The sequence below is a fragment of the Carlito syrichta genome, unplaced genomic scaffold, assembly GCF_000164805.1.
Source record: "Carlito syrichta isolate Samal-C Ts95f unplaced genomic scaffold, Tarsius_syrichta-2.0.1 Scaffold305460, whole genome shotgun sequence".
In the NCBI taxonomy this organism is placed as follows: Eukaryota; Metazoa; Chordata; class Mammalia; order Primates; family Tarsiidae; genus Carlito; species Carlito syrichta.
The window spans coordinates 92,583-101,077 of record NW_007249556.1 but is presented as its reverse complement, the minus strand read 5'-3'; the positions used below and the strand labels follow the sequence as shown (position 1 = coordinate 101,077).

General features: G+C 47.6%; 1 protein-coding gene and 1 pseudogene across 3 annotated transcripts in view; one reads left to right on the top strand and one right to left on the bottom strand.

Moving 5' to 3' along the window:
- KDM2B (lysine demethylase 2B) overlaps positions 1-8,495 on the top strand; it is a 159,131-nt gene that overhangs the window by 124,110 nt on the left and 26,526 nt on the right. The gene's annotated exons all lie outside the window — the stretch shown is intronic.
- LOC103264051 lies at positions 4,865-5,111 on the bottom strand (annotated as a pseudogene).

Below are 8,495 nucleotides of genomic sequence, written 5' to 3'. Positions count from 1 at the left end.
TCTCGAACCCGCGGGCTCAGGCAATCCGCTCACCTCAGCCTCCCAAAGGCACGGGATTATAGGCTGAGCCACCGAGCCCGGCTGTGGCTTCTTAAATAGTAAAATTTTAAGACTGGAGTCCCTGAATTTTCCTGAAAATGTATACAAAAGTTTTGTTACTTTGTGCCTGTGTGCATTTTTTGGGGGAAAGGTCTTTAGCTTTCCTCGGATTCTCCGGAGGCCCTCCCATCTCCTGGGTTTTCTGGTAGCTCTTGTTTTTTATTCTCTTGCTCCTTACCCTCAATATGTGAAAAAAAAAAAAAACAGAGCTCTTCCTGGAGTCTACACGTGTGTGCTAAGCATAGAGGGGAAGAAAAAAACTAGTAAAATCCAACTTTTGGGGGATGTCTATTATGCCTGAAGATTTGAGGACAGACATAATGTTGATGTAAATAATAACTGTGTTGGGCAGTAGAATATAACATTAGCCCGTTCAAAGAAATTTTGGAGGCCGAGGCCACCCCTTGGAAGGCTAAGCGTTAGTGTCATGTTGTTAGGGAGAGCTTCGTAGAAAACTTGGAACTGTCTTAACTATAAAAACATATAGCTACGTTTTATTTTTTGTCTCATTTGGCTTCTCCTGACAGTTGGAATTCTTGACTGCTCTCTTATTGAAACTTCTCTGCCAGGCACAGCGGTTCATGCCTGTAATCCCAGCACTTTGGGAGGCGGAGATGGGAGGATTGCTTAAGGCTATGAGTTTCAGACCAGCCCTGGCCGCATAGCAAGACCCCCATCTACAAAAAATAAAACAAAAATTAGCCAGGCATGATGGTGCATGCCTGTAATTTCAGCTACTCAGGAGGCTGAGATGGGAGGATTACTTGATCCCAGGAGTTTGAGACTGCTGTGAGCCAGGAACATGCCACTGCACCCCAGCTGGGTAGACAGGGCAGGACCCTGCCTCTTAAAAAAGAAAAGAAGGCTGGGTGCCGTGGCTCATGCCTATAATCCCAGCACTTTGCCTGAGCCCACAGATTCGAGACCAGCCTGTAATTCCTTTCCCATAGAGGCGAGACCTCGTTTCTACAATAAATCAAAAAATTAGCTGGGAGTGGTGGTGCGTGCCTGTAGTTCCAGGTACTTGGAAGGCTGAGGTGGAAGGATCACCTGACCCAGCAGCTCCAGGCTGCAGTGGCTTTGAGCATGCCACTGCTCTCCAGTCTGGGCGACCGAGTTGAGACTCCAACTCAAGAAAAGAAAAGAAAACAAAAGAAACTTTTCCCTGGCTCTTGTGGTGCCACAGCCTCCTGCTGTTTCTCCGGCCTTTCTGGACATTCTTCAGCAAGTGACTTTTTCTCACTTGCCCCTTGAATTTCAGGCTTGAGGGTACTGTCAAAGACTCTCTTCACTGTCCATCCTCCTTTTCAGCCTCCTGAACTTAACTAGTTTTAACCCTAATGCAATGTTGATTCTCAGGTATGTATCTTAGCTCTGGTCCCACCCGCTTGCTGGACACCTTCCTTGGATGTCCCATGGGTCCCATAGATTCCACATGTCCACTGGTGAGTCATTGTTTTCTCCCTTCTCCTAAGCTCTTGTGTTCTGTTACTCAAGTCTGAAACCTCAGTCTTTTTGGATTCTTCCTGCGTGTACACCCCATGTTTTGTCAATCACTGGGTCTTCTAGAACCAAGTCTATTTCTGTAATATCTCCCAAATCAAGTCACCCCCTCCTCTTCATTCCTTCCTTTGCTTCTGTTCATGCCTTCATAATCTTCAACTGATCTCCCTGTCTTTCATCTTGCCCACTGTCCCAAAAATATCCACTCCCCACACTGTTGCCAGAATACAATCGTGTTGGAAAGCCTGCAGCTTTCCCTTATGGGTCCATCCCCCTGCGGTGGCAGATGAGGCTCCTGCCACTTCAGAGTTGTCTTCTAGCAGTCATGTCGAGCTCTTTGCAGTTCCTTGAATGTGTCATGCAGTTTCACATCGCTATCTTACCCTTCCTTCTGCCTAGAATATCTGCTCCCTAACCCCACCCCTACCTCTGGCCTAAAGAGCCCTGTTCTCCTCCAGGGCCTACCCTGTTCACCCTCTCCTAGGTTCTGGAATGCTTTTTCCAACTTTCCTTACCCGTGAGGCAGGCATTTCTTCTGGGTCAGTATGCCACGGTCCAGCTTTTGCCTGGGTTCATATCTCGGCTTTCTCATTTATTGGTAAGTTGACATTGGGCAGGTTACTTAGCTGTGCCTCAGTTTCCACACTTGAAATAATTAGTAATTCCTTTCTCAGAGGTCGTCAATACAAATATTGAAAAGGCTTCAATAAATGTTAGCTTTTGATATTATCATCATAGTGTTACGTTGTATTTATGTGGTTGCATATCTTTCTCCCTCCAGACTGTAATACCTTTCAGAGTAAGGAACACAGTTTACTCATCTCTGTAGTCTGAGCACTTAGCATCAAATCTGATACATAATTCACAGCCAGAAAACACTGGTTGGTACATGTGTGAATGAGGGGGTTAATGAATGAGTCTAAAGTGCAAATTACATACTCTATTTTTTTTTTTTTTTTTGAGTTGGAGTCTCACTCTGTCGCCCAGACTGGAGTGCAGTGGCCGCTCCCGGCCACCGCAGCCTCGCCTGCTGGGCTCCGGCGATCCTTCCGCCTCAGCCTTCCGAGTAGCCGGAATTACAGGCGCGCGCTACCACGCCCGGCTGATTTTTTGATTTATTGTAGAGATGAGGTCTCGCTGCCCAGGCGGGTCTCGAACCCGCGGGCGCAGGCAATCCACTCACCTCAGCCTCCCAAAGGCGCGGGATTACAGGCTGAGCCACCGAGCCCGGCTTACATACTCTATTAACTAGCGATGTTAAGTGTCTTTTCATGTACTTATTGGCTATTTATAGATCTTTTTTGATTCAAATTCTCTGCCCATTTTTATTTTTTAAATTTATTTATTTTTACTTTTTGAGACAGAGTCTCACACTGTCACTCAGGCTGGAGTGCAATGATGTGATCCTAGCTCACTGCAGCCTTGAGCTCCTGTTTTGCCTATTTTTAAATTGGCAAATTATCTTTTTATTGTTGGGCCATCAGAGTTCATTGTATATTCTGAATACTAACCCCTTATTAGATATATGACTTGCAAATATTTTCTCCTATTTTCTAGGTTTTTTCACCTGATAGTATCTTTATGTTTTTATTTTTTAAGTTGGAGTCTTACTCTGTCACCCAGGCTGGAGTGCAGTGGCATGCTCATGGCCACCACAGTCTCGATCTGCTGGACTCAGGCGATCCTTCTGCCTCAGTCTTTCAAGTAACCGGAACTACAGGTGTGCGCTACCGTGCCTGGCTAATTTTTTTATTTATTGTAGAGCTGAGGTCTTGCCAAGTTACGCATGTTGGTCTTGAACCCCTGGGCTCAGGCAGTCCTCTTGCCTCAGCCTCCCAAAGTGCTGGGATTCAGGCGTGAGCCACTGCACCAGGAAAAGTTTTTAATTTTTTTTTTTTTTTTTGAGTGGGAGTCTCACTCTGTCGCCCAGGCTGGAGTGCAATGGCACACTCGTGGCCACCACACCTAGCTAATTTTTTGATTTACTGTGGAGATAAGGTCTCATCAAGTTGCCCAGGCTGGTCTCAAACTCGGAGGCTCAGGTGATCCTCTCACCTCGGCCTCCCAAAGTTTATTTCTGGACTCTCTCAGTTCTATTCCATTAATCTATATATGCTTGTCTTTATGCCACTACCACATTGTCTTGTTTACTGTTGCTTTGTTGTGAGTTTTGAAATCAGGAAGTGTGAGTCCTGTGCTTTTTTAAGATTGTTTTGGCTCTTCTGGGGCTCTTACACTTTTCACATGAGTTTTAGGATCAGCATGCCAATTTTACAGAAAAACTCATTGGGATTTTGATAGAGGTTGCACTTAATCTGCTGATCGTTGATCACTTTGGGGGGTATAGCCATTTAAACAGTGTTAAATCCTCCAATCTGTGAACATAGGATGTGTTTATTTTAATTTAGGCTAATCAAACTTATATATAAAAAGTGTACCTCTAAAAGCAGATATTTATTATTAAAAGGTATATATGTTATACTTTTTTTGGATTTATTGTAGAGATGAGGTCTCGCTGCCCAGGTGGGTCTTGAACCCGCAGGCTCAGGCAATCCACTCACCTCAGCCTCCCAAAGGCGCAGGATTATAGGCTGAGCCACCGAGCCCGACTTATACTTTTTTTTTTAAGAAACAGGATCTCGCTCTGTCACCCAGACTGGAATGTAGCGACATGATCACAATTCACTGCAGCCTCAAACTTCTGGGCTCAAGCAATTTTCCCATCTAAGCCCCCTGACTATCTGGGACTACGAGTATGTGCCCCACCACACCTGCCTAATTAAAAAAAAACTTTTGTAGAGACAGTGTCTCACTATGTTGTACCCAGGCTGGTCTTGAGCTCCTGGCCTCAAGTGATCCTCCCAGCTCAGCCTCCCAAAGTGCAAGGATTGCAGGCATGAGACACCATGCCTAACCAATCCAAGTAATTTTAATACCTGTATCTTAGAGCTGAGTAATTGAGGAAGTTCTGCTCATAAATTTTCTGTAGGGGATAGTATCTGGTAGACTAGAGGACCTCAGTAAAATAAGGGAGATGCTTTTGAGTGACTGATGAAGAACAGGCATTGGATTACTGAGATTTGTATGTGTGCGCATGTTTGTAGAGGTTCCAGATTTCTTTTTTTTTTTTTTTTTCTTCCAAGTGTTAAAGTTTATTGAGGGCATGAGGGGCTACAAGGGAGGGTGTCTGGGAGTTCGGCCTCACATCTGTGTGGACAGTGGCCCCACGGGTGGCCAGGGATGGGATCTCCACCGCCTGGGTTTATTTGAAGGTGTGACTCTCAACTCCACCCCGTCCAAAGCCTTTGGGCCCCAAACATGGCTGAGTAGCAGGGGTGGTTGCAGTAGGGCTTGCCTTCATGCTCGGCATGGCCTCTGGAGGGTCAGCGTCTTCCCACATTTCTCACACTTCAGGCAGGGCCGATGCCAGTCCTTGCCCAGTGAGGTCACCCGCTCAGCGAAGTACACCTCCTTGTCGCACTTGAGGCACTTGGGCATGGCGGCGCAGGTCTGTGATTCGAAGGTTGGGACAGGAGCAGGCTTTCGGAGCGGGACTCGGATTTTCTTAACCTTTCATGATGAGCTGAGGATATAGATGCTGGCTAAGACGACCAACAAGTGGCCTTAGGATTGGGGGTGCTGGTTTGTAAGTGGATATATGCCATCACTACCTTTGCTGGGGCAGGGATAGGATAGAGTGGAAGTTAGACTTGGTGCTTGAAACTTTGGGTAGCACCCAAAAGACCTTAGGACAGAAGCTTCATGCTAAAAGGAGAGGACAGTGGCTGACTTGCCTTCCTCTGTATTTCTTTTGTCCCACCATTTTCTATTATTCTGCCATCATATGTTTCCTAGTTGGTTCTTCAGAGTCCTTGTACTTTCTGCTAGAGACCATCTAATGTCTTTTCTACCTGATGATATTTGCAGTGGACTTTATTAGGATACTGTATTTCACTGTGGCTCTGCTACTCCTGACCAGGCAGCTGGTGACCACTTCCTATAGAGGCCAGCCTGTGAAGCTATAGGCAGCAAAAGCCTTTCCAGCTTGATTTGGCAGCTGGTAGAGAAGACAAGACCAAAGTTTTCAGAAAACAGCAGTTTCTCATACCTCTGCTTTTGAGATGTCACCTGTCACTTGCTCTGTCATTTTCCAGATGTCTCCACTGACATCGAGGTCCAGGCAGATTTGTTTTTCATAGGTTGGAAAAATGCTTCTTTGGATGGGAATGTGCTTTGGAAAATGGGGCAGTTGGACTTGTTTCACATCAACATATGATCTTTTGTGACTCTGGTTGGATTGTCCCAACTTTTTTTTTAAGTCAGTGTCTCACTCTGTTGCCCAGGCTGAGTGCAGTGGCACAGTCACTGAAGCCTCAACCTCCTGGGCTCAGGCAATCCTGCCTCAGCATCCCCAAGTAGCTGAGACTATAGGTGTACCTGGCTAATTTTTTTTGCAGAGACAGGGTCTTGCTATCAGGCTAGTCTCTAACTCTGGGCTCAGGAGTTAACTCCTGGCTCTTGCCTTGGCCTCTCAAAGTGCTGAGATTTATAGGCATGAGCCACTGTATCAGTCCTATCCCAACTTTTTTAATCTGTCCATACGCTGTCCTCAGGACCAGCAAGGCCAAAGGCACTTGGTGGCTGTTTTTACCTGACGTTCCTTTGGACTCCTGGAATTCTTTTTAGTATTTCACTGGAGAAGCTGATCTTGAGAGTTCTTCCTCCGAGGGTCTGTCTGAGTTTGAACCCTTCACCTTTGGTTTTGTCCTCGGAGGTGGCCATGTGCTGTTCACTCTGCACCTGACTCCAGGCCTCAGTCTGCCCACATCATTGCCCATTTCAGATGTTTGAGGAGGAGTGAGTTGGTAACTAGACACTTGCCCTTTGGAGGCGTAGAATCAGAAAGTGCTGTGGGCTATGAAGACGGGGAGACATCTTTTTGGGCTTCCCCTTCTCTGGAGGTAGCTGTACCTCTCTGTACCTCTTGTTGGCACCCTTCATACTAAGAATGTCATGGCAGTCCTGTTGGGTCTCTGGGCCTCTTGCCTCACTTTGCACGTGTGTCTGCCAGGGTTTTTAGTTTTGTTATCACAGCCTTCTGGCTCCCTGACAGTGGACAAGTCACTTAACCTCTGGTTTCAGTTTTTTCATCTGAGAAATGGCATTAAGGCATCCCTCACAGGGTTGTCACAGGGAAAATTAGGTAATGTTATATATACAATTAGTGGATCTTTACATGTGACATACAAGGAAATACTTAACACTAACATTGCTGCCAGTCATGCCTGCCTCCTCTCAGCATTCTTGCTTGTTCTTGGTCAACTGCTCCGCTTCAGGCCCATAGTCTCTTATGTACCATTCTCAAATCCAAAAAGCTCTGAAAACTGATCTTGTTTCACTTTTCATGTCGGCAGCCTGGCCTGACCTGACGGCTGTGTACGTGTTAGCTGACCGGCCCATCAAAGGTGCTATCATGCTGGGACTATTTGAGCATGTGAGGGGGGTGCACCCAGACCTCACTGTATGAACTAGTGGGCAGAGGCCTGCAGGACCCTTTGTTGCCTTGGGGCTGGTGGTGGCCAGCTTGCCTGTGAGCAACCATTCAGCCCGGGTCCTGACCCCCCATGTCAGGGTCTCCTCGAGGGAGGTGAGTGTGACCAAGGGTCCCCAGCAGCCAGGGCAGGGCAGAGGGGAGATGAGGCTGGATGGAACCCGTTCCTCTTTGGGCTTCAGAGCAACTGAGTGGGATAGAGACCCAGGACCACAGCGTTCTGAGGTGGCCCTTGGGCCGACGGGGCCTCACTTCTTGAACTGTGGTCTGCTGGGAAGGGAAATCTGAGAGAAGGATCTGCTTAGGTGTTGACGCCAAAGGAGGGTGGTGGTAGAAGTTTCTTGTCAGCCCCTAGCATGCGGGGCGTGGGGGGGGGGGCGCTGTGTGTGTTGTGGGAGGGATCCCTGCATGCATAGTAACTTTCCTGAGCCCATTAACTCAAACAAAAGGATGGGTTTATTTGTCTGGGGATTCAAGTCTGACAACCAACTAAAATTAAAAGAATGGTACTGGACCTGGGCTGTTTGGTCAGCTGAAAGGGGCTTTAAGTGCTCGGTGCCAGTTAGTTCACATGGGTTCAGGGAGAAATTCCTCACAAAGGAACTAAATTTCTCAGCAAATTCATGCTCTTCAGAAGGATGCTTCAGACAAGACAAACTCTCCCAACCTGATCTTTCCCACTGCAGATCCCAGGTGAACAGGGGATCTCTGCAAATAGTGTCCTTGGCAGCTAGCTTAGGGGCTCCACCGTGAATCCTGGGTTTGCAGAGGCTCTGGGGCTGGTGGCCAGGAGGAAAGGACCAGAGGGCAGGGACTATGGCTGTGTCTTCCTGGCTTTAGTGCCTTTAGCATTGCCCTCTGTTTGCCTACCTATCCCTATTCTCTGAGTCACAGGGCAAGAAGCTCCTGATGCTCATTTAGGGAAGGTCTGAGAAGTCAGAGGATCTGAAGATTACTCTCCCATCCTCCCTGAACTGGGTTGGATTTGTTGAGCGTGTTCTCCATGCTCAAGCCGCCTTATAGAGACAGCAATAGATAAGACCCCCTTGATGAGTGCCATCCTGTGCCTGTCTCCCCTACCACCACCACCACCACCACACACACACACACACACAAACACACACACACACACACACAAAGGGAAGACCAGAGCAGGAACAGATGATTACAATTAGGGGTTCTATAGCCAGGGCTCACAGGAGGGGCACAGAGGGCTCCAGAAGAAAGCCACATGGCCGGGCTCGATGGCTCAGCCTGTAATCCCAGCGCTTTGGAGAGGCCAAGGTGAGCGGATTGCCTGAGCCCGTGGGTTCGAGACCCGCCTGGGCAACTTGGCGAGACC